At 40.4% G+C, this 27,335-nt stretch overlaps 1 protein-coding gene and 1 pseudogene across 4 annotated transcripts in view; one reads left to right on the top strand and one right to left on the bottom strand.

The window, feature by feature from the left end:
• LOC105498580 (putative uncharacterized protein ZNRD1-AS1) overlaps positions 1-27,335 on the bottom strand; it is a 102,137-nt gene that overhangs the window by 62,972 nt on the left and 11,830 nt on the right. Inside the window, exon 3 of one of the 4 annotated variants that reach the window (XR_011622967.1) lies at positions 10,958-11,163. The exons of the other annotated variants lie outside the window; for them this stretch is intronic. The gene's annotated coding sequence lies outside the window, so the exon portion shown is untranslated. The remainder of the gene's footprint in view (positions 1-10,957; positions 11,164-27,335) is intronic. 4 annotated transcript variants of the gene reach the window in all.
• Positions 1,279-9,078, top strand: LOC105498581 (eukaryotic peptide chain release factor subunit 1-like; annotated as a pseudogene).

Here is a 27,335-nt window from a genome sequence, read left to right as displayed (position 1 = left end):
AGCCGAGATCGCACCACTGCACTCCAGCCTGGGTGACAGAATGAGACTCTGTCTCAAATAATAATAATAATAATAATAATAATATTCTCAAAAATAAATTACATAAAAATCCCTTACACTTGTGAAACCCTTGACAGATTGTGTCCAGATCATGTGTTAAGACTCAGATTCTGATCCCCTATTCTAGGACCAATGGTATTCTAACTGAACTATTTTGCCTTGAAATTTCCATTTCTGGAAAAGGTGGTTAGATGATATGAACCAATCCTCCCACTGAAAAAGCTGAAAGTGCCATTTAAAATGCAAAACTCATTTTCTTAAAGCATCAAAATGCTAAGAAGATGGTAATAAATGTCTGTACCCCACAAAGAAGGGAAAGATGCTGTTTGGCCTCATAGAGAGCGGTGGCGTCAGAAATGGAGAAAAGGCTCTGTAAGATCATTGCCCAGAGCCGAGACATGGGGGCCCTGCACGTCCAGCTCTTTGCCCCATTTTCCTCACTTTGTACCCATCTATCTGCCTTCCCTTTTAAAATTTCAAACAAAGCTCTTTATTTCTGATATATTATAATATATATGTATAAGGTATAATATATAACATATATTCACTGTGGAAACATTATAAAATGTTGTCAAAGCTAAATGACAAATTAAAAATAACCTGTAAACCTTACACCAGAGATATTTTGTTGCATTTCCTTTTAGTCTGTTTTGTATCCTCCTCCTGCTGCTGCCTGAGTGCTTCTCTCCGTGGATGAGCACAGACCTCAGTGACTCCAGCCCTCACTTTCCAGATGTCAGTTCACTCTCGCACCTCCTGAGGGGGCTACTTCTCACTTTATTTCCCTCCTCACACCCCTCCAATCCTGTCCCACTCCTCACTCTTAGACAATGGGGTTATTTCTTTTTTCACTCAGGAAAAAAAAAAAAAGGACTCGAGTGAGAAGAACATCATCATCCCATGACAACCCTGTCTCCACCTGTCTCCTGGGTCTTCCCACCAGTGATGACGGATGGTCCTCAGCTCCTGTCTAAGGCCACAAGATCCACCCGTCTCCCCTAGATCAGTCTCCCCTCTCCACTGGCTCATTCATTTCTGCATATAAACATGCTGTAATATTTCCCATTAACACAAACAAAACTCAACTAAATAAATAAAAATAAAATCCTAACCAAAAAAATCCATTTCCTGGGCTGCCGCTGCAGAGCAGAGCTGCCACTGGGGAAGAGCAGCCGCTGCCGCCCAGGACTAGGCCCTCAGGGAGGAGGAGGCAAGAAGATGGTGGACGACCCCAGTGCTGCCGACAGGAAGGTGGAGATCTGGAAGATGAAGAAGTTCAGTAAAAGCCTGGAGGTGGCCCGCGGCAATGGCACCAGTATGATATCACTGATTATTCCTCCTAAAGACCAGATTTCACCAGTGTCAAAAATGTTAGCAGATGAGTTTGGATCTGCATCTAACATTAAGTCACAAGTAAACTGCCTTTCAGTCCTGGGAGCCATTACATCTGTACAACAAAGACTCAGACTTTATAACAAAGTACCTCCAAATGGTCTGGTTGTTTACTGTGGAACAATAGTAACAGAAGGAGGAAAGGAAAAGAAAGTTAACGTTGATTTTGAACCTTTCAAACCAATTAATACGTCATACTATTTGTGTGACAACAAATTCCATACAGAGGCTCTTACAGCACTACTTTCAGATGACAGCAAGTTTGGATTCATTGTAATAGATGGTAGTGGTGCACTTTTTGGCACACTCCAAGGAAACACAAAAGAAGTCCTGCAAAAATTCACTGTGGATCTCCCAAAGAAACACGGTAGAGGAGGTCAGTCAGCCTTGTGTTTTGCCCATTTAAGAATGGAAAAGCGATCTAACAATGTTCAGAAAGTAGCAGAGAATGCTGTGCAGCTGTTTATTTCTGGGGACGAAGGGAAGATTGCTAGTCTACTTTTAGCTGGATCCACTGACTTTAAAACTGAACTAAATCACTATGTTTGATTAGAGGTTACAATCGAAAGTTTTAAAATTAGTTGATAGGCCTGGTGCAGTGGCTCACGACTGTAATCCCAGCACTTTGGGAGGCCGAGGTGGGTGGATCATGAGGTCAGGAGATCAAGACCATCCTGGCTAACACGGTGAAACCCCGTCTCTACTAAAAATACAAAAACAGAGGACCCAGAGCAAGATGGCCAAATAGGAACAGCTCCAGTCTCCAGCTCCCAGTGTGAGCGACACAGAAGATGGGTGATTTCTGCATTTTCAACTGAGGTACCAGATTCATCTCACTGGGGAGTGTCAGACAATCGGTGCTGGTCAGCTGGTGCAGCCCGACCAGCAAGAGCTGAAGCAGGGCGAGGCATCGCCTCACCTGGGAAGTGCAAGGAGGAAGGGAATCCCTTTTCCTGGCCAGGGGAACTGAGACACACAACACCTGGAAAATCGGGTAACTCCCACCCTAATACTGCGCTTTACCAAGGGTCTTAGCAAACAGCACACCAGGAGATTATATCCCACACCTGGCCAGAAGGGTCCCACGCCCATGGAGCCTCCCTCATTGCTAGCACAGCAGTCTGTGATCTAACTGCAAGGCAGCAGCGAGGCTGGGGGAGGGGCACCCACCATTGCTGAGGCTTAAGTAGGTAAACAAAGCCCCCAGGAAGCTCAAACTGGGTGAAGCCCACAGCAGCTCAAGGAAGCCTGCCCGTCTCTGTAGACTCTACCTCTGGGGACAGCGTACAGCTAAACAAAAAGCAGCAGAAACCTCTGCAGATGCAAATGACCCTGTCTGACAGCTTTGAAGAGAGCAGTGGATCTCCCAACATGGAGGTTGAGATCTGAGAACAGACAGACTGCCTGCTCAAGTGGGTCCCTGACCCCTGAGTAGCCTAACTGGGAGACATCCCCCACTAGGTGCAGACCAACACCCCACACCTCACATGGCAGGGTACACCCCTGAGACGAAGCTTCCAGAGCAAGAATCAGACAAGAATACTTGCTGTTCGGCAATATTCTATCTTCTGCAGCCTCCACTGCTGATACCCAGGCAAACAGGGTCTGGAGTGGACCTCAAGCAATGTCCAACAGATCTACAGCTGAGGGTCCTGACTGTTAGAAGGAAAACTAACAAACAGAAAGGACACCCACACCAAAACCCCATCAGTACATCACCATCATCAAAGACTAAAGGCAGATAAAACCACAAAGATGGAGAAAAAGCAGGGTAGAAAAGCTGGAAATTCAAAAAATAAGAGTGCATCTCCCCCTCCAAAGGAACACAGCTCATTGCCTGCAACGGATCAAAGCTGGATGGAGAATGACTTTGACGAGTTGAGAGAAGAAGGCTTCAGTCCATCAAACTTGTCAAGAGCTAAAGGAGGAATTACGTACCCAGCGCAAAGAAACTAAAAATCTTGAAAAAAGAATGGAAGAATGGATAACTAGATAAATCAATGCAGAGAAGGCCATAAAAGAACTGACAGAGATAAAAACCATGACATGAGAAATATGTGACAAATGCACAAGCTTCAGTAACGGACTCGATCAACTGGAAGAAAGAGTATCAGCAATTGAGGATCAAATGAATGAAATGAAGCGAGAAGAGAAGTCTAAAGAAAAAAGAGGAAAAAGAAATGAACAAAGTCTTCAAGAAGTATGGGGTTATGTGAAAAGACCAAATCTACATCTGATTGGGGTGCCTGAAAGTGAGGGGGAAAATGGAACCAAGTTGGTAAACAGTCTTCAGGATATCATCCAGGAAAACTTCCCTAACCTAGTAAGGCAGGCCAACATTCAAATTCAGGAAATACAGAGAATGCCACAAAGATACTCCTTGAGAAGAGCAGCTCCGAGACACATAATTGTCAGATTCACCAAAGTTGAAATGAAGGAAAAAATGTTAAGGGCAGCCAGAGAGAAAGGTCAGGTTACCCACAAAGGGAAGCCCATCAGACTAACAGCAGATCTCTCAGCAGAAACTACAAGCCAGAAGAGAGTGGGGGCCAATATTCAACATCCTTAAAGAAAAGAATTTTCAACCCAGAATTTCATATCCAGCCAAACTAAGTTTCATAACTGAAGGAGAAATAAAATCCTTTACAGACAAGCAAATGCTGAGAGATTTTGTCACCACCAGGCCGGCCCTACAAGAGACCCTGAAGGAAGCACTAAACATGGAAAGGAACAACTGGTACCAGCCATTGCAAAAACATGCCAAAATGTAAAGACCATCGATGCTAGGAAGAAACTGCATCAACTAACGAGCAAAATAACCAGCTAATATGACAATGACAGGATCAAGTTCACACATAACAATATTAACCTTAAATGTAAATGGACTAAATGCTCCAATTAAAAGACACAGACTGGCAAATTGGATAAAGAGTCAAGACCCATCAGTGTGCTGTATTCAGGAGACCCATCTCACGTGCAGAGACACACATAGGCTCAAAATAAAGGGATGGAGGAAGATCTACTAAGCAAATGGAGAACAAAAAAAAGCAGGGGTTGCAATCCTAGTCTCTGATAAAACAGACTTTAAACCATCAAAGATCAAAAGAGACAAAGAAGGCCATTACATAATGGTAAAGGGATCAATTCAACAGGAACAGCTAACTATCTTAAATATATATGCACCCAATACAGGAGCACCCAGATTCATAAAGCAAGTCCTTAGAGACTTACAAAGAGACTTAGACTCCCATACAATAATAATGGGAGACTTCAACACCCCACTGTCAACATTAGACAGATCAATGAGACAGAAAGTTAACAAGGATATCCAGAAATTGAACTCAACTCTGCACCAAGTGGACCTAATAGACATCTACAGAACTCTCCACCCCAAATCAACAGAATATACATTCTTCTCAGCACCACATCACACTTATTCCAAAATTGACCACATAATTGGAAGTAAAGCACTTCTCAGCAAATGTACAAGAACAGAAATTCTAACAAACTGTCTCTCAGACCACAGTGCAATCAAACTAGAACTCAGGACTAAGAAACTCAATCAAAACCGCTCAACTACATGGAAACTGAATAACCTGCTCCTGAATGACTACTGGGTCCATAAAGAAATGAAGGCAGAAATAAAGATGTTCTTTGAAACCAATGAGAACAAAGATACAACATACCAGAATCTCTGGGACACATTTAAAGCAGTGTGTAGAGGGAAATTTATAGCACTAAATGCCCACAAGAGAAAGCTGGAAAGATCTAAAATTGACACTCTAACATCACAATTGAAAGAACTACAGAAGCAAGAGCAAACACATTCAAAAGCTAGCAGAAGGCAAGAAATAACTAAGATCAGAGCAGAACTGAAGGAGATAGAGACACAAAAAACCCTCCAAAAAATCAAAGAATCCAGGAGCTGGTTTTTTGAAAAGATCAACAAAATTGATAGACTGCTAGCAAGACTAATAAAGAAGAAAAGAGAGAAGAATCAAATAGATGTAATAAAAAATGATAAAGGGGATATCACCACCGACCCCACAGAAATACAAACTACCATCAGAGAATACTATAAACACCTCTATGCAAATAAACTAGAAAATCTAGAAGAAATGGATAATTTCCTGGACACTTACACTCTCCCAAGACTAAACCAGGAAGGAGTTGAATCCCTGAATAGACCAAAAGCAGGCTCTGAAATTGAGGCAATAATTAATAGCCTACCAACCAAAAAAAGTCCAGGACCAGACGGATTCACAGCTGAATTCTACCAGAGGTACAAGAAGGAGCTGGTACCATTCTTTCTGAAACTATTCCAATCAATAGAAAAAGAAGGAATCCTCTCTAACTCATTTTATGAGGCCAACATCAGCCTGATACCAAAGCCTGGCAGAGACACAACAAAAAAAGAGAATTTTAGACCAATATCCCTGACGAACATTGATGCAAAAATCCTCAATAAAATACTGGCAAACCGAATCCAGCAGCACATCAAAAAGCTTATCCACCATGATCAAGTGGGCTTCATCCATGGGATGCAAGGCTGGTTCAACATATGCAAATCAATAAATGTAATCCAGCATATAAACAGAACCAAAGACAAAAACCACATGATTATCTCAATAGATGCAGAAAAGGCCTTTGTCAAAATTCAACAGCCCTTCATGCTAAAAACTCTCAATAAATTCGGTATTGATGGAATGTATCTCAAAATAATAAGAGCTATTTATGACAAACCCACAGTCAATATCATACTGAATGGGCAAATACTGGAAACATTCCCTTTGAAAACTGGCACAAGACAGGGATGCCCTCTCTCACCACTCCTATTCAACATAGTGTTGGAAGTTCTGGCTAGGGCAATCAGGCAAGAGAAAGTAATAAAGGGTATTCAGTTAGGAAAAGAAGAAGTCAAATTGTCCCTGTTTGCAGAGGACATGATTGTATATTTAGAAAACCCCATCGTCTCAGCCCCAAATCTCCTTAAGCTGATAAGCAACTTCAGCAAAGTCTCAGGATACGAAATTAATGTGCAAAAATCACAAGCATTCTTATACACCAGTAACAGAGAGCCAAATCATGAATGAACTTCCATTCACAATTGCTTCAAAGAGAATAAAATACCTAGGAATCCAACTTAAAAGGGATGTAAAGGACCTCTTCAAGGAGAACTACAAACCACTGCTCAGTGAAATAAAAGAGGACACAAACAAATGGAAGAACATACCATGCTCATGGATACGAAGAATCAATATTGTGAAAATGGCCATACTGCCCAAGGTAATTTATAGATTCAATGCTATCCCCATCAAGCTACCAACGACTTTCTTCACAGAATTGGAAAAAACTGCTTTAAAGTTCATATGGAACCAAAAAAGAGCCCACATTGCCAAGACAATCCTAAGTCAAAAGAACAAAGCTGGAGGCATCACGCTACCTGACTTCAAACTATACTACAAGGCTACAGTAACCAAAACAGCATGGTACTGGTACCAAAACAGAGATATCAACCAATGGAACAGAACAGAGTCCTCAGAAATAATACCACACATCTACAGCCATCTGATCTTTGACAAACCTGACAAAAACAAGAAATGGGGAAAGGATTTCCTATTTAATAAATGGTGCTGAGAAAATTGGCTAGCCATAAGTAGAAAGCTAAAACTGGATCCTTTCCTTACTCCTTATATGAAAATTAATTCAAGATGGATTAGAGACTTAAATGTTAGACCTAATACCATAAGAACCCTAGAAGAAAACCTAGGTAATATCATTCAGGACATAGGCATGGGCAAGGACTTCATGTCTAAAACACCAAAAGCAATGACAACAAAAGCCAAAATTGACAAATGGGATCTAATTAAACTAAAGAGCTTCTGCACAGCAAAAGAAACTACCATCAGAGTGAACAGGCAACCTACAGAATGGGAGAAAATTTTTGCAATCTACTCATCTGACAAAGGGCTAATATCCAGAACCTACAAAGAACTCAAACAAATTTACAAGAAAAAAACAAACAACCCCATCAAAAAGTAGGCAAAGGATATGAACAGACATTTCTCAAAAGAAGACATGCATACAGCCAACAGACACATGAAAAAATGCTCGTCATCACTGGCCATCAGAGAAATGCAAATCAAAACCACAATGAGGTACCATCTCACACCAGTTAGAATGGCAATCATTAAAAAGTCAGGAAACAACAGGTGCTGGAGACAATGTGGAGAAATAGGAACACTATTACACTGTTGGTGGGATTGCAAACTAGTTCAACCATTGTGGAAAACAGTATGGCGATTCCTCAAGGATCTAGAACTAGAAATACCATATGACCCAGCCATACCATTACTGGGTATATACCCAAAGGATTATAAATCATGCTGCTATGAAGACACATGCACATGTATGTTTATTGCAGCACTATTCACAATAGCAAAGACTTGGAATCAACCCAAATGTCCATCAGTGACAGACTGGATTAAGAAAATGTGGCACATACACACCATGGAATACTATGCAGTCATAAAAAAGGATGAGTTTGTGTCCTTTGTAGGGACATGGATGCAGCTGGAAACCATCATTCTCAGCAAACTATTGCAAGAACAGAAAACCAAACACCCCATGTTCTCACTCATAGGTGGGAATTGTACAATGAGATCACTTGGACTCGGGAAGGGGAACATCACACACCGGGGCCTATTATGGGGGGGGCGGGGGGGATGGCATTGAAAGTTATACCTGATGTACATGACGAGTTGATGGGTGCTGACGAGTTGATGGGTGCAGCACACCAACATGGGGCAAGTATACATATGTAACAAACCTGCACATTGTGCACATGTACCCTAGAACTTAAGAGTATAATATATATATATACATACATACAAAAACAAAATCAGCCGGGCACTGTGGCGGACGCCTGTCGTCCCAACTACTCAGGAGGCTGAGGCAGGAGAATGGCGTGAACCCAGGAAGCGGAGCTTGCAGTGAGCCAAGATGGCGCCACTGCACTCCAGCCTGGGCGACAGCGCGAGACTCTGTCTCAAAAAAAAAAAAAAAAAAAAGGTTGATATATCCTATAGTGGTGAAAATTGATTCAACCAAGCTGTTGAGTTATCTACTGAATTCCTCTCCAAAGTGAAATTTATTCAAAAGAAGAAATTAATAGGATGATACATTGATGAAATCAGCCAGGACACAGGCAGGTACTGTTTTGGCGTTGAAGATACACTAAAGGCTTTGGAAATGGGAGCTGCAGAAATTTTAATAGCCTATGAAAATCTGAATATAATGGGATACGTTCTTCATTGCCAAGGCACAGAAGAGGAGAAAATTCTCTGTCTAACTCCAGAGCAAGAAAAGGATAAATCTCATTTCACAGACAAAGAGACCGGACGGGAACATGAGCTTATCGAGAGCATGCCCCTGTTGGAATGGTTTGCTAACAACTATAAAAAAGTTGGAGTTACGTTGGAAATTGTCACATATAAATCACAAGAAGAGTCTCAGTTTGTGAAAGGATTTGGTGGAATTGGAGGTTTCTTGCGGTACCAAGTAGATTTCCAAAGAATGGAATACCAAGAAGGAGACGATGAAGTTTTTTACCTTGATGACTACTAAGTAGTCGACATGGGTCCGGCAAAACAGTGCCTCACTCTCCAGCATCCAACCCAAGAAGCATACTCATGGTGGAATCCAAACAGATCCTTGCCTTACAACTGGAACATTTCCAGAACTTAATCCATGAGCACTGGATATTGAAAAGAAAACTGAAACAAAACCAGACCCAGCCCTACACTTTGGTTTGTGATGGTGTCAGCCCAGCAGCCTACCACTAAATTCCTAAATGCCACTTTGGACTAATTTTAAAAAGAATCCCAGTTTTTACTTTTACTCAATGGTGAAATTGGCTGCTCTTGTATTTTATTTAAAAAATGATTTTTTTTAACCTTTATACAAAGAAGCAAAAATACTTTAACTGCTGTAAACCTTCAAAAGTTAATAGAAGTGAGATCATACTGGTTTCTTATTTTGATTGGAGAGAAATTAAATTGCTGCATTTCGCAGTGACCCATTTACATGGCATTCTCAGCTTAGACTGCATGAGAAGAAATATATGTGGTGAAATGTTGGAACCATTTCTCTCTTGGTCTCTGTTTAATGTTGAAAGGGTGAGCTAATAGGAGGCAATTTCAACTTCACTCCCTCACGCTACCCCTTCCCCCTCCAGGCTGGCCATTTCAAGGATGCAAATTGCATTGCAAAATCAAACTGAATCATGAAGCATTTGGGCCAGTGCACTGTTTACTTCCATCTGTTTGCAGACACATTTGTGCCTGGTGTTTGGGAGCTCTTTGTATCAATGTTCTGAAAAGGGTCCCTATAACCTTAACCTACTTGAAACCAGTTTGGGATGGATATGATGGGGCTTCTGTGCTATTGCTGGGATTGGGAGAAATAAAACATGCAATTTAAGTGGAAGCGAAAAAATTAAAAATAAAATAAATATATCCATTGCCTGATTCCATGTCTCCCTCCAATTACTGCCCCCATTTCTCTGGTACTCCTCATAGAATAATTCGTGAGTCAATTGTCTCATGATGTTTTTAACATATCAAATGGATTTATGGACAGTGTTTCAAAAGTCAAATACTTCTACAAGGCCTGTTATGAACACAGATGTCCCCAATCTTTCATGTACACCATCTCCTGAATCCTAGAGGCAATCTACTTTATTTTGCCTAATATTTTGATGGTTACATCTGTGCCTCCAAATAGTGTGTTATAGTGCTGTTTTGTTTTTCACTCTTATGTATCATCGTTAGTGTATAGCTCCCTTTCATATAACCCTGTCCTCTCAATATAGTCATTTTATAATTTTGGTTAGCTGGGTGTTCACTATTTATATTATTATGACCACAGAAATGCTATTCACAGCTAGACTAGGAAATGCTATTCACAATTAGATTAGGAAATGCTATTCACAAGGATTATTTTCCTTCCTTGAATTGAGTTTTTAATTTCCCTGGAATTGATAAATGTTTTATCCCTTCATGTGCTCAATTTCTGTTGTACTCATTATAAAATCTCTTCCAAATTTCCCTCCTGGGCCTCTGCTGTAGTTTGAATGTGTCCCCCAAAGTTCATGTGTTGGAAACTTGATCCCCAATGCAGTGATATTGGAAAATAAGGCCTAACAGAAGCTGTCTGAGTCATGAGGGCAGAGCCCTCATAAATTAATATCATTATTGTGGGAATGAGCACACAATAATGATATTGTCTTCTCTCTTGCCCTTGACCCACTTGCCATATGAAGACCCAGCAAGAAGGCTCTTGCCAAATGCTGGTGACTTGATCTTTGATTCTCAGCCTTCAGAACTGAGAAAACAAATTTCTGTTCTTCATAACTGACCCAGACTATGGCATTCTGTTATAGCAGTATAAATGAACTAAGACAGTCTCCATGAATATATTCAACCATGTCCCATGTTCTACGAACCTCATCTTTGTGAAGACACTTCCCTCAGTCCCGCCACTGGTGGACTGGTGCATGCACATCTGGGCTGACTTCCAAGATCTTCTTCACCTCATCCTGGGCATCCTTCTGCTTCTCTCTTGTGTTGGCTCTCCTACTGCCTGGATCCCATGTGTCCCCTTTTTTGGTTTTCTCCATCATTTTTGTTTCTCATTTCATCCAGCAGTATCCTAAGGGAACGTGGAAAGTAAAATCTGAAACCCTAAGCTTCTGAAAATGTCTTTAGTCTACCCTAGCACTTATTCCAACCTGGACTTGGTATGGAATTCCATATTGAAAACATTTTTCCTAGGAATTTCCATGACATTCCATCAACATTTTTTAGCTTCCAATGTTGTTTTTCTTGCCTTTTGATGTTTTTGGGATTTCTTCTTTTCCACCCACCTTCTAAAATTTCATTGTGATGTGTCTTGGTGTGGGTCTGTTTTCATCTACTATAGTAAGAACTTGGTTGGGGCCATTACAAGTAAAATTTTTGTCTGTAAACTTGGAGAGATTTTTTTGATTTTAAATAATTTCTATCTTTCCATTCTTTTCGAATTTGCAGTTGCTGGAAATCCTTGATAGCCTAGTATTCGTATAGTTCTTCTGTCTTTCTTGACATTGCTTTTCCATTTTTAATATTTAGTGGTAGTACAAATTTACTCTTCCAAGTCATCTATTGAAATACTTATTTAAATGATCACATTTTGATTTCCAAGAGTTCTTTTTGGTTCTCTGATTATATATAATTTTATAAAATCCTATTCATCATTTATAAATGCCATATCTTACTATTTCTTTTAGGTATGATTAGGTATTATATCTATTTAGGTATTATATCTATTAGGTATTAATGGTGGCAGTGGACCTGTTAGATCTCCTGGTTATCTGCTTTCATGATGCCATGAACTTTTCTTCACCACACTTAGCTCAGCAGTAATTTTATATTTATCTTTGTAAGTTCTGCTAAATGTGCATCTCCTTCACGACAGTGCAAACATCAAATTGCCAGCATCCTACTTTTGCTCTTTACTGTATCTTCATGGTCTAGTAGATCACATGATTCATCAGAGGTCTTGAAATACATGCCGGATGAGGAAATGTAAGTGTGGTTAGGTAGGGAATTCACACTTCTTTGATGAACTCCCCTTAATGTTCTCCCGAGCAATGCATCTCATGACCTCCTGTCATAGAACATTCAGGGACATTGAAAGAGTTAACTGTCATGGGATACAGAGTCATATCCACCACCAGATGGACAGGGAATCAATGAAAGATGATTCCATTAAGAGAAAATTCCCTGGGTCCACTCCACCTCCACCACCTGCTTAACCTCTCTGAGTCTCCCTTTTCCTGTCTATACAAAGATATCACATATTGAGTTTCCCGTGGGTTTGCGTTGAGGTCAAATTTGACTCTCTCAGTAAAAAACATGGTATCATACCCTGAGGTATATTAAGCGTTCTGCTACTCATAGCTACTATCCCTATATTGATTACAGCACTTGGATTGTTTCCATCATTTTGCTTTTATAAACCAAAATTCAAAAAACATTCTTGAACATATATTTTTTAGAATGTGTGTTGTTATCTTCTTAGGAAAAATTCTTGAAAGAGAAATATCTGCATTGAAATGTAAGCCCATTTATATTGTTAACATGTTTTGCAAATGTCCCCTCTAGAAATTTATACCCCAGTTTTTCATCAGCCTTTATGACAGCGTATTTTCCCTACCTCTGGCTAATATGCTCATCATTTACTTTCACATATTTCAAACTGACAGATTTTAATTTTCATTACCATTTCTTTTATATATATATATATATATGTAGTTTAAGTTCTAGGGTACATGTGCACAACGTGCAGGTTTGTTACATATGTACACATGTGCCATGTTGGTGTGCTGCACCCATTAACTCATCATTTACATTAGGTATATCTCCTAATGCTATCCCTGTTCCCCCCACACAATAGGCCCTGGTGTGTGATGTTCCCCTTCCTGTGCCCAAGTGATCTCATTGTTCAATTCCCACCTATGAGCGAGAACATGCAGTGTTTGGTTTTCTGTTCTTTTGATAGTTTGCTGAGAATGATGGTTTCCAGCTGTATCCATGTCCCTACAAAGGACACAAACTCATCCTTTTTTATGACTGCATAGTATTCCATTGCGTGTATGTGCCACATTTTCTTAATCCAGTCTGTCACTGATGGACATTTGGGTTGATTCCAAGTCTTTGCTATTGTGAATAGTGCCGCAATAAACATACGTGTGCATGTGTCTTTGTAGCAGCATGATTTCATTCCCATTTCTAATGTCATGTTCTCATTTTTCCTCATATTCATGAATCATAGAGTATATTGTCTGATATTTGATTTATTCTTTTCCATGTTGCTTTCTAATATTCTTTATTATTTTCCAGTTGGGATGTAGGTACTTAAAAAATGTTGAATTTAACTAAGGAAAAAAAAAAGCAGCTCTTGATATCTGACATTGACAGAAGGTTTCAGTGCTGTTAGAAGCTGTCCTATTGCTCACCACTAGGCCATATTATTCTTTTCCTGGACATAAACCATATTACAAAACAACATTAGACAAGGACACTCTGGGAACATGATAAAGCAAGACAAAATAGGGGCACTATATAATTTAGTGTAAGCACAGACAAAAACCAAGGCACTGTGCAACTCACAAAATACCAAACCTCTCCCCCTGCTGGCTAATATGAGTGATGGCTGTTTCTTTACCAACCACAACTTTATCCTTGTTCTGCTCTGCATTTATTATGGGTAAGATTTATTGAAACAGTCATAAAAATGTTCCTGCTTCTTGACAACACCAAATCTAGATGAACTCCTACTTCCTTAGCTCTCCCCAAAAACATCCACTCAAAGACCAAATCCTATACTGCATTCTTTCTAATACCCTCATGCTAAGATGGTGTGCATTCTCTTCTGTGGCAACAAATATAAACCCCAGTTGTTCAACTACAGGTGTTCCTGGTGGTCTTTGGCTGAGAGACATTGAAATATGCTACCTTTCGTCTTTCCAATTTTTTTACATGTCTTTAAATTTGATCACCGGCATATGTTTGTATATTTGTAAGTTTGTGGTTGACATAGAGAAGTTTTTTTATTTATGGCTTTTCATCTTTGGGTCATGCTTAGAGAATCCTTTTGTACTTCACGATTGTAAAACTTAACATATATTTTCATCCAGGTACAGATGATATGAAGAGAGGGAAGTCCCTGAGTGAAGAGAAACACAGAGATATGTTTGATTTGGGGAGAAAGCTGGGGGTGAAAACTGGGGCTAATGAGCAAGAAGCAAATAGTTCTAAGGTGGAGTTTTAACATTTAAAACCTGGTCAGGTGTGGTGGCTCATGCCTGTAATCCTAGCACTCTTGGAGGGCAAGGTGGGCGGATCACTTGAGGTCAGGAGTTCAAGACCAGCCTGGTCAACGTGGTGTATTTACCAAAAAATACAAAAACTAGCCAAGTGTGGCGGCGCATTGCCTGTAGTCCCAGCTACTTGGGAGGCTGAGGTGGAAGAATCGCTTGAACCCAGGAGGCGGAGGTTGCAGTGAGCCATGATTGCCCCACTGCATTCCAGCCTGGGTGGCAGAATAAGACTCTGTCTCAAAAAAGAAAAAGAAAAAATTTAAAACTTTTGCTTATAATTTTAAAATATGTCTACAAAGCCTATGAGATATTTTACATGGCACCTTCAATAAATACTTTCTCTTGGGCTAAGTAATGACTTATATATCTCCTTGTGTTCATCAGGTTATAGAAAACAATAATACCAAGAGTCTTAATGAAATATAGACAAGGATTAGCTCTGATGATAGGCATTTTTGAAAATGTATGACCTTGAGTTGATAAATCATGCTTTGGTAATCTGTATGTACACTCTAATTGTTAAAATACATATTGAACTTTCTTAGGCCTGCTGTATTTTAGGGATATGTCTAAGACCCACATAACCAAATTCAAGGGTTCTATGTGAAGGTAATTTTAATGTATTTCAATCTAGGAGTCAAAACGTATCTTTTTTGTGGGGGAGATTGAAAACTAAGAGCACTCTACATAAACACTATCAAAAATGGTAACTACTAGCTACACATGGCTATTTATATTTCAATTAATTGAATAAAACTTTAAAAAATCAACTGTCACACTATCCACATTCCAAGTGCTCAATACCCACATGTAACTAGTGGCTCCCATATTGGACAGTGCAGATATAGATCAACTTCATCATTACAGAATGTTCTGTTAAACAGCTCTACTGCCATAGACATTTTTATGCTCCTCTCAAAAGAAAACCTAATCCCCAGTGAGATGGTATTTGGAAGTGGGTTTTAGAGGAAGTGATTACGTCGTGAGGTCAGAACTCCCATGAATTGAACTTGTACCCTTATAAAAAAGATTCTAGAAAGTTGTCTTGCCCCTTCTGCCATGGGAGGGTGCAGTGAAAGGACAGCTATGAGGAAGCAGGCCCTCACCAGACACAGAGTTAGATGACACCTTGATATTGGACCTCCTAGCCTCCAGCGATGTGAGAAATACCTTTCTTTTGCTTATAAGCCACCTAATCTAGGGTATTTTTGTTATAGCAGCCTGATGGATTAAGGTAACTGCTCTTGGTGCTATGTGGGCCTCAAGTCAAGTGCATTAGACGCATTTAAAATGAAAGGGTGACTGGTTGTGTTGGCTTACACCTGTAATTCCAGCACTTTGGGAGACCAAAGCAGGATGATCGCTTGAGCTCAGAAGTTTGAGACAAGCCTGGGGAACATAGCAAGATCCCATCTCTACAAAAATATGTTTAAAATCTACAATATATATATATATTTAAAACTAGCTGGACATGGTGGCAAGTGCCTGTAGTTCCACCAGCTTAAGAGTCTGAGGCAGGAGGATCGCTTGAGCCCCCGGAGAGTTCACTACTACAGTGAGCCATTATCATGCCACTGCACTCTAGCTTGGGTGACGGTGTGAGACTCCATCTTGGAAAAAACAAAAATGAAACAGCCAATACTATTTATCATAGAGACTGCAAAATCAAAGTGAGTCAGGAGTGAATCTCTATTTTGTGCTTTCAGGCACAAATCGTCCCCAGCTCTAAAGGGGAAACGTATCTGCTACCTCTGTTCCCAGACTAAGGACACTCTCTGCATCCAATCTACAGGTGATAGGTTCTCTTCTATAAGAGCCCAGGGCAGGGCAAACTTAGCGCTAGTTAAGTTTTGAGATGCAGGGAGTCCTGCTCGGGGAGAAAAATTTGGGGAAATGAAGAGGCAAAGGACCAGTCAAGAACCCTCCATAGTTTACCCAGAACAAGATTTCTCAAAGTGCCGTCTGTGGAACCCTTGTGGGCTGCTGAAACCCCTTCATAAATCCACAAGGTTAAAACTATTTTTATAATATAATGAAGACATTATTTGTACTAAAGTAAAACTTGACAAGAATGGAGGCTATGGTACCAACCTGAAATAGTAGCTATTATATTCTTAACCACTTCTTAATTATAGAAGAAAAAACAGGTTTTGCTTAAATATGTCCTGGTTGAAGTATCAAAGAATGATTAACTTTATTAAATCTCTATTCCAGAATCCACATTTTAATATATCTTAAATGATTAAGTGGTAAGTACATATAAGGTACTTCTACCACATTCCAAATTAGGATGTTTGAGGCCAGGCGCAGTGGCTCACACCTGCAATTAATTCTAGCACTGTGGGAGGCCTAGGCAGGTGGACCATTTGAGGTCAGGAGTTCAAGACCAGCCTGGCCAACATAGTGAAACCCCATCTCTACTAAAAATACAAAATTAGCCAGGAATGGTGGTGCACACCTTTAGTCCCAGCTACTAGGGAAGCTAAGTCATGAGAATCACTTGAACTTGCGAGGTGGAGGTTTCAGTAAGCCAAAATCGTGCCACTACACTCCAGCCTGGGTAACAGAGTGAGACCCTGTCTTAAAACAAAAACAAATTAAAATGTTCGTGTCTACAAAATCATTTTGTGAGTTGTACTAGTCTATTTTTTATGGAATATCCTTTTTACTTGAAAGAATGAATGACAGGAATGATTATCATTTAGACTTGAATATTTGGCTGACACTTTCTCAAAAATGAACATGAGCCTGTCCCCTCCACATAATCCACTGACAGTATTATTCCCAATGATAAAAGGCAAGCTCTCAAGAGAAAAATTAGAATCCTGGAGAACTTGTACCCACCATTGTAAGCCTGACGGCTTCCCAATACTTAACAACCTTTTCTGGTGAGATCTGTGGTAATATTAAAAAATTGATTTTTTGATAACTTGTAGTTAAATGTGTCAACACTGGAAGACATAACATGGTGAAATTGTATTTCTTTTCTTTAAAGTCATGTATTATACAAGATGCATTCAATGTGGAAGACAGACCTATGTGTTTTAATGTAACAGCATGTGAAACAGTTATTGATAGTTTCATGTTCCACATTACAAATAACCTTTAAGAAGCTAACACTTCTATCATTTTAGTGTAGTATCAAAGATGAAAATCCACAATTTTCTAAAAATGGTATTGAAAACATTCCTGGCCTAGCAAGGTGACTCACATCCGTAACCCCAGCATTTTGGGAGGCCAAGGCAGGAGAATTGCTTGAGCCTAGGAGTTCTGCCCCGGAGTTCGAGACCAGCCTGGGCAACGGAATGAGACCCACATCTCTACAAAAAATAAACAAAATTAGCTGTGGTGGTGTTTCATGCCTGTGGTCGCAGCTGCTCATGAGGCTGAATTGGGAGGATCACTTGAGTCCAGGAATTCGAGGCTGCAGTGCGCTATGATCACACCACTATACTCAAGCCTGGGTGACAGCATGAGACCACATCTCCAAAACAAACAAACAAACAAACAAAACCCCCCACAAAATCCAAAACAAGAATAGCAACAAAAATATGATTGTGTGAGGATGGATTTTTTTTCATACACTTCAATCAAAATAACAGATTAAATGAAGAAAAGGAGATGAAAATTCATTAATCTTCTAATGAGATACATAAGATTTACAAACATACAAAATGTAAAAAGATGCACTCTTCTCACTATACTGTTTATTTTGGGAAATACTGACTTTGCATAAAAATATTTCTAACTTGCAATGCATTATTAATATTCTAAATGAATAACATAAATAATTTTAGTTTCTAGTATGGTAAATGTTAACATATGTAACTCACATAAAATTACCTTTGGAGTCCTCATTAATTCCTAAGAGCATGCAGAGATCCTCAAACCAAAATGTATGAGAAACGATGACATAACTTCTAGCTCTGGATTAAGGGAGAATGTGTGACAAAGAGCATTTGGCATAGGAGGAGAGGGGCCAGGCCTTATCCTGTCTCTAGGACTGTGGCAAGGGCTTTGTGTGACCTAAGTCAGGTCAACCTAGGCTCAGGCTTGGGTCTGGCCCTCAGTCCCCATCTTTTTCATTGTTTTGTTTTGACAGAAGTCTATGCCTGTTCTTGTTCTTGTATCTGAGTCCTGGTCTCCAAGTCTCCAATCTCCTCTGTCACAGCAGTAGGAGTTACTTTTTCTGTCATTGTCCTCACAAGGCCTGGGGTAGCCCCTGCACACAGGAGTCTCTGTGGTATCGAGACCAATTTTTAGATCCATCCAGCTCTTGTCCTTCCAAAGCTGTTTCCTGGATTGTTCTTTCCATCTTTTCCCCTATCTTTTTCAGGAAATCAAATTCTGGAATTAGAGACCAGATCCCGGTTTCTCACCTTAGATAAACTCCTGTTAGGTTTCTAACAGGAATTTATTTTTGGCTCACCTACCCCCTCTCCCTGCCTTTGGCTGTAATAATCCTAGTGCTGGTTCAAATCCAAACTCATGGATGTCTAGACTCTAATTCACAGTTGGTTGGAAAATAGGGTCCATAAGCCTAGGATCACTTTTTTTTTTTTTCAGAAAAGGGAACTATAATTGTGTGCTATGGTATATGAGGATTGGTGTGGGAGGGAGGCGAGAACAGCACTTGTGAGAAAAGTACAGGCGACACTGATGTCAACATGAGCGGTTGTTTCACTGTAGCTGCCACAAAACAACATGTGGTCTGCAGCTACATTAATAAAGAGACTGTTTCTAGAATAGAGAGGTGCTGTATGCTGGTCATTCATTTAGCCAATATTTGTTGAGTGCTGGCTATATGAAATGCTAGTTTTACATCTGGAAACTAAAATCAGGCAAAAATTGCTGGCCTTGAGGGGCACATGTTTTAGTGGGAAAACACAGACTATGAACTATAAGCAGAGTAACTAAGGAACGTGTTTCTGGCAAAAGGTGCTGAGGCTGTGGGGCAGGTGATCCAGATTGTGGGTGTGTGGGGACAGGGAAGATGGCTGTTTTACTAGAGTGGTCTGCGTGTGTCTCATTGGGAATGTGACCTTAGAGAAAAGATGAATTATCTATGAGGCTATCTGGGGCAGGTTCTTTCCAGGCAGGGGAACCCCCAGTGCAAAGGCACCAGAACAGGAGCACATCTGTGTTGTGGGAAGCGTAAAGGGGGCTCAGATAGCTGCAGCAGAGTCATTGAGATGAGGTCAGAGATTTGGGGAGATCATGTAGGCTCGAGGATACTGGAAGGGTTTTGACTTTGCTCTGAGTGAGATGGGGGAGATACAAAACAGCTGTCAGTACAGTAGAGGCTGGCACATCTTTTAAAGGATCACCTTGGCTGCTATGCTGAGAACAGAACTGAGAGATGAGGGGTGAGTGAGAAAGTGGAAAAGCTGTAGGAAACTAGTGCAGTATTTCAGACTAGAGATGCTGGTTGCTTTGCCCGGGGTGTGAGCAGACAAAAGAGTGGGAAGTGATTGGATTCCGTACATATTCTCAATATGGACTTCATAGCACTTCCTAATAGATTAAGTCTGGGGTATGAAAAAGAGGAGTCAAAGAGGAACCCCAAAATTTCAGACTGTGCAAGTAGAAAAATGAAGTTGTTGTCAGCAGAGATGGGGAAAATTCTGAAAGGGGCATATCTGAGGAGGGGGCACCACAGGCATTCAATTTAGGAAATGTTGAATCTCAGATGTCAGGCATTCAAGTGAGGCAAGTTGGGAATTTAGGAGAAATGTCTGGGCTGGGAAAATAGATTTAGGAGCTAATGCCGTATTAATGATATTTAAAGCATACAGCATGCATGAGTCACCGAGGGAGTGATGGCTATAGAAGAGAAAAAGGACATGGACTGAACCCTGGACCTTCAGTGCTAAGGGATTTCATCAGAACACACTCCGACAGCAGACTGCACAGTTCTAACACCACATCTAGAAAGTATGTAAATCTGAGAATCTCAAATTTTAGTGTGCATAGGAATTACCTGGACAACTTTCTAAGATTCAGGTGGTCTGGAGTTGAGAATGAGATTCTGTGTTTATAAAAAAGTTGGGGCAGGCACTGATGGTCTTCAGATCACACTTTTAGTAGCAAGAATGTAGACCAGGATTCCCTCGTGGCTGTGTGTCAGCCTTACCTGCAGCTTGTTATTCCTGAGCTCCATGTTCCAGTTCTGAGATGGTGGCAATGGGGAAAGGCCTGAGTATTTTGTAACAAACCTACAAGGAATCCTGGTGATCAGCCAGAGTGGGAACCACTGAGGTCAGCGATCAACAGTGCCTAGGGTGGGAAAGGGTCTTAAGTTCACATTTAAATGCGATTTTTTCTAATTTAAACATAAAGGACTTTATCTATCTATCTATCTATCTATCTATCTATCTATCTATCTATCTATCTATCTATCTATCTATCTTCATTAGGTTGGCATTTATTTTATTTTGGGAAGGCCTGTGAGAATAGGCTTAAAGCTACATAGCTAGGATCTGAATCTATAATCCCATCCTAGGCGGAGTCTCACATAGGAATCACTGCCCCTGATGCTGGGCAGAGATGTCACTGTTCATACCAATGGAACTCTAAAGCTAGACACTGGACCTTGCAGATAGAACTGCTGTCACAACTGCTCCTGGAAATTGGACATCGCTGCTGCCACTCACACCACACTTACTAAAATGTATGCACAGTACCAGCTTGTGTCACCAGGCCGAGTCAGAATCCAGCAAATGGTTATCTGTTGGTGGAACCTAAGCCTCATCCCATATCCAGCTGTCAGAATGTTTGGAAAAGTGAGTGTTCCTCTTTTGTGGAAGGAGTTGGTGTCTGCCTCCTACGATGACTCTTTAAGTATGAAATTCTTTAAGTATGAAATCGTACTCTTTAAGTATGAAATTCTCCTAACATGGAAAGAGGGTTCAGGTGCTGGGACACCGGAAGATAGAGTGGAAAAAGAATGAAAAAAAGTCAATTCCTAGAGCCGTAATCTGAGACTAAAACTGCATCTGGTACATCATAGACACTTGGGTTTGGTTGCATGAATGAGTGACTAATTAATTACATCTTTCAACTTATTCCCTTGATAGTCAGTTATGAAGTACAGCTTTTCCCTGATCAGTTTATAATCAGATAAGTAGAATGGCATTGTGAAATGGTGAAATGATTGCTCAAAACTTCTCTTGTTAGGATTTTTTTAAATCTAGATTTCTAAGACTTCAGAGGACCTGTGTATACACTAAGATTTTTTTTTTTTTTTGAGACGGAGTCTCGCTCTGTTGCCCAGGCTGGAGTGCAGTGGCCGGATCTCAGCTCACTGCAAGCTCCGCCTCCCAGGTTTACGCCATTCTCCTGCCTCAGCCTCCCGAGTAGCTGGGACTACAGGCACCCACCACCTTGTCCGGCTAGTTTTTTGTATTTTTTAGTAGAGACAGGGTTTCACCGTGTTAGCCAGGATGGTCTCAATCTCCTGACCTCGTGATACCCCCATCTCGGCCTCCCAAAGTGCTGGGATTACAGGCTTGAGCCACTGCGCCCGGCCTACACTAAGATTTTATACTAATATTTATATTTCTTTGTATATGCACGTATTTTCTGGAAAGAGCATCTGTGATATTTATGCTTTTGTAATCCTATTTTAGGAAACTCTCTCTCAAACCACATTTTTCCTCTGCTCTCACACTACCACAACAATCATCAACACAGAAGACTTCTGTGACCAAAGGTGTGGAGGTTTTTCCCCACACTCCAAGCAGTGGAAATCAGCTGGGTATCCTCCAGTTCAACGTCAACACTATCTACCTGGAGATAGTATCATATCCCACAGACTGGGGGCTTAGTCCCCAAGACTACTCCACATGAGACACCAATCACAGGAGTTCCCACCACCTGCTTTGGGCTTCACTAATTTGCTGGAGTAACTCACAGAATTCAGGAAAACATTTATGTTTACTAGTTTATTATAAAGGATATTACAAAGGATACAGATGAAAATACGTGTAGGGTGAGGTATCTGGGAAGCAGCATGGAGCTTCCATGCCCTTCCTGGACACACCACCCTCCTAAAACCTCCACTTGTTCAGCTATCTGGAAGCTCCCTGAACCCAGTTCTCCTGGGTTTTTACAGAAGCTTCATGACGCCAGCATTCCTTCTCCCAAGGTATAGTGTGGGACCCTCTGTGGAGAGGGTCTTAAGACCCATAATCAGAAAGGCAGAAGATTAGAGTCCTGCCTTGGGGCAGGTGAAATGAGGCCAGAAGAGAGATTCTGATTCCTGAGGCCTGCTGAGGCCTAACACACCCAACATTATTACAAAAGACTGTACCGAGGGAATATAGGAGCTAGGAACCAGTAACTATGGCCAAAAACCAATAAATAACACCACACACCCCCACTGTCTTAGTCCACTCAGGCTGCTATAACAGAATACCTTAGACTGGGTGGCTTATAAACAACATAAATGTATTTCTCACAGTTCTGGAGGCTGGCAAGTCCAAGAGCAAGGTGTTGGTTAATTTCATGTCTGATGATGGCTCCTTTCCTGTTTCATAAACCTGTGTCTTCTCCAAGTGACCTCGCATGGCAGAAAGTGAAGAGAACTGCCTGGGGTCTTTTTGATAAGGGCAGTGATCCCATTCACGGGAGCTCTGCATTCATAACCTAATCACCTCCAAAAGGCCTCACCTCTAAATATCATCACACTGGGGATTAAGTTTAAACATAGGAATTTGGGTGGGGGATTGAGGACACAAACATTCAGTCCAGAGCATCCATAAAAGTCTAAAAAAATTATCCTAGGCTTGTCACCATGCTACTCAAACTCTAATCTATGAATAACTGATATTAAACCATTTCTTCACAAGCTCTTCCAAAAAGGAACACTGCCCAACATATTCTATAACGAATATTCTATAAGGCTGGTACCAAAACCAGACAAAAAAAATCACAAAAAAAACTACAGATCACTATTCATGAATATAGATGTGAAAAATCTTCAAGAAAATACTAGCAAACAACCCAGCAGCTTACAAAAATAATTATACACCATGACAAAGTGACATTTACTCTAGGAATGCAAGGTGAGTTTAACATCCAAAAAATCAATTAATGCAATATATAATATCAACAGAATAAAAAACCCCATGATTATCTCAATAGATGCAGAAAAAAGGTTTTGACCAAATTTGATACTTTTTCATAATAGAAACAGTCAACAGGTGGGTACAGTGGCATGTGTCTATAGTCCCAGCTACTCAAGGAAGCTGAGGCAAGAGAATTGCTTGAGGCCAGAAGTTCAAGGGCATCTTGGGCAATGTGTTGAGACCACGTTACTAAAAGAAAAAAAAAAAAAAAAAAAAAAAAAGAAAGAAAGAAAGAAAAGTCAACAAACTGGGAATTGAAAGGAACTTTCTCAGCTGGATAAAGGGCATCTATAAAAAACCTACAGCTAACATCATACTTGTATTAGTCCATTTATGCATTGCTATAAAGAAATACATGAAACTGGATAATTTATAAAGAAAAGAGGTTTAATTGGCTCAAGGTTCTGCAGGCCATACAGGTTTCTGCTTCTGGGGAGGCCTCAGGAAACACAATCATGGTGGAAGGTGAAGAGGAAGCTAGTACATCTTACATGGCTGGAGCAGAAAGAAGCGAGAAGGAGGAGGTGGCACACACGTTTAAAAAACGAAATCTCACTACGAAATCTCAATGAAAACTCACTATCATGAGAACAGCAAGGGGGAAGTCCACCCCACATGACCCAATCACCTCACACCACACCCTTCCTCCAACACTGGGGATTACAATTTCACATGAGATTTGGGCGGGTATAGAAATCCAAACCATATCAATATTTAATGGTGAAAGACTGGTTGCTTTCCTCCTAAGATCAGCAGTAAAACAAGAATATCCACTCCCACCATGTCTATTCAACATTACTGAAGGTTATAGCTAAGATAATTAGACAAGAAAAAGCAATAAAGTATATTTAGATCGGAAAGAAAGAAGTAAAACTATATTCACAGATGACATGATCTTTTATATAAAAATCCTAAAGAATCCACTGAAGAGTTATTAGAACTACTAAGTCAGCAAGGATAAAGGATATAACACCAGTATACAAAAATAAATTATATTTCTAAATCCTTGCAATGACAAATCCAGAAATGAAATTAAGAAAACAATTCCATTTGTAATAGCTTTAAAGGAACAAAATACTTAGAAGCAAATTTAACAAAAGAAGTGCAAATCAAACATTGATGAAAGAAATTAAAAATCTAAATAAATGGGGTAAAGTTCATGGATTATATTTAATATAACTCAATGATTATATTTCCAAACTGACAGATTCATCACAATCCCTATCAGATTCCTAAATGACTTCTTCATAGTAATTTGCAAACTGATTATAAATTTATAAAGAAATTAAAGGGACACAGACTATGCAAACAATCTTGAAAAAAAGAACAAAGGGCCAGGCACAGTGGCTCATGCCTGCAATCAATCGCAGCACTTTGGGAGGCTGAGGCTGAAGGATTGCTTGAGGCTAGAAGTTCAAGTAGCAGTTCAAGACCAGCCTGGGCAACACAGCAAGATCCTGTCTCTACAAAAAAATTAAAATTAGTGGGGCATGGTGGTACACACCTGTCATCCCAGCTACTTGGGAGGCTGAGGCAGGGGGATTGCTTTAGCCTAGAAGGTTGAGGGTGCAGTGAGCCATGATTATGCCACTGCACTCCAGTGTGCGTTACAGGGTAAAAAACTGTCTCTAAAAAATAAAAAGAAGGAAGAAAAGAACAAAGCAGAACTCATTCTTTCCAGTTTCAAAACATCACATATAGTAATGGTAATCAAGACAGTGTGGTACTTGTGTAAGACAGACATAGATCAATAGAAATGAAATTCAGAAATAAAACCATGTGTCTATGGTCAACAGATTTTCAGCAAGGGTGCTGAGCACATTCGACGGGGGAAAGAACAGTCTTTTCAACAAATGGTACCGGGGAAACTTGATAGCCACATACAAAATGATGCAGGGGACCTTATGGTGGTTGAAGTGTGTACTCCGAAAGGTTTGTCTAAGACCTGACCACTAGGACCTGTGAATGTGAACTTATTTAGAAATGGTGTCTTTGTATATGTAATTAAGTTCAGGTTCCCAAGAAGAGATCATCCTAGATTTAGGTTGGGACCTAAATCCAATGACTGGTGTCTTAATAAAAGAAAAGAGAGGGAGATGTGACATAAACACAAAGAAGAGACACAGACAAGAATGCCACGTGAAGATGAAGGCAAAGACTTCGGTGATGTATCTCCAAGCCAATGGAACAACAACTACCAACAGCTACCAGAAGTCAGGAAAGTACCATGGAATGAACTTTCCCCAGAGCCTTCAGAAGAAACTAATCCTGCCAGCACCTGGATTTCAAACTTCTGGCCTCCAGAACTGTGAGAGAATACACGTTTGCTGTTTTAAGCCATCAAATCTTGGCAATGTGTTACACGAGGTCTAGGAAACTAATACAGGACTTTACCTCACACTATATACAAAAATAAGCTCAAAATAGAAGAAAGACCTAAATGTTAGTGGTGAAATTACAAAAATTCTTGCAGGAAAACCTAGGTGATAAATCTTTATGAACTGGCCGGGTGCGGTGGCTCACACCTGTAATCCCAGCACTTTGGGAGGCTGAGACAGGAGGATCACAAGGTCAGGAGTTTGAGACCATCCTGACCAACATGGTGAAACCCCATCTCTACTAAAAATACAAAAATTAGCCGGGTGTGGTGGCATGCGCCAGTATTCCCAGCTACTCAGGAGGCTGAGGCAGGAGAATCGCTTGAACCCAGGAGGCAGAGGTTGCAGTGAGCCAAGATCACACCACTGCACTCCAGCCTGGGCAACAGAGTGAGACTCCATCTCAAAAAAGTATAGATATATATACATTTGTGAACTCAGGTTGGACAATGGATTCTTAGATATTACGCCAAAGTACAAACAAAAGATATTAGATAATATTGAGAAAAATTAGATATCATCAAATTTAAAATTTGTATGCTTCAAAGGACACTATCAAGAAAGTGATCCACAATATATACATATATCAAAACATCACCCTGTACCCCATATGTGTATTTACTAATTAACAGTAAACCTTTAAATCAAAAAATTAAAATAGTTTTAAAAATTAATTTTTTAAAGAAAGTGAAAAAAACTCATAGGAAAGGAGAAAAGATTTGCAATCATACATCTAACAAGAGATCTGTTTCTAGAATATATAACAATCTCTTACAACTTAATCACAAAACACAATAATCCCAATTTTAAAATGAGCACAGGAGGCTGAGTGCAGTGGCTCACGCCTGTAATCTCAACACTTTGGGAGGCCAAAGTGGGTGGATCACTTGAGGTCAGGAGTTCAAGATCAGCCTGATGGTGAAATCCTGCCTTTACTAAAAATACAAAAATTAGCTGGATGTGGTGGCACACACCTGTAGTCCCAGCTACTTGGGAGGCTGAGGCACAAGAATTGCTTGAACCCAAGAGGCGGAGGTTGCAGTGAGCCAAGATCACACCACTACACTCCAGCCTGGATGACAGAGTGAGACTCTGTCTCTAAATTAAAAAAAAAAAAAGAAATAGAATGAGCAAAAGTTAGGAACAGTCATTTCCCTAAAGAAGATATACAAATAGCCAATAAGTTCACAAAATAATGATCAACAGTATTAGGGAAATGCAATTTAAAACCACAATGAAGGCCAGGCATGGTGGCTCACGCCTGTAATTCTACCCAGCACATTAGGAGGCCAAGGCAGATGGATCACAAGGTCAGGAGTTCGAGACCAGCCTGGCCAACATGGTGAAACCCCATCTCTACCGTGGTGGCATGCACCTGTAATCCCAGCTACTTGGGAGGCTGAGGCAGGAGAACCTCTTGAACCTGGGAGGCGGAGGTTGCAGTGAGCCGAGACC

Source organism: Macaca nemestrina, chromosome 5, assembly GCF_043159975.1.
Source record: "Macaca nemestrina isolate mMacNem1 chromosome 5, mMacNem.hap1, whole genome shotgun sequence".
NCBI classification, from domain to species: domain Eukaryota; kingdom Metazoa; phylum Chordata; class Mammalia; order Primates; family Cercopithecidae; genus Macaca; species Macaca nemestrina.
The sequence above is the reverse complement of the archived record's forward strand: the minus strand, read 5'-3'. Positions and strand labels throughout refer to the sequence as shown.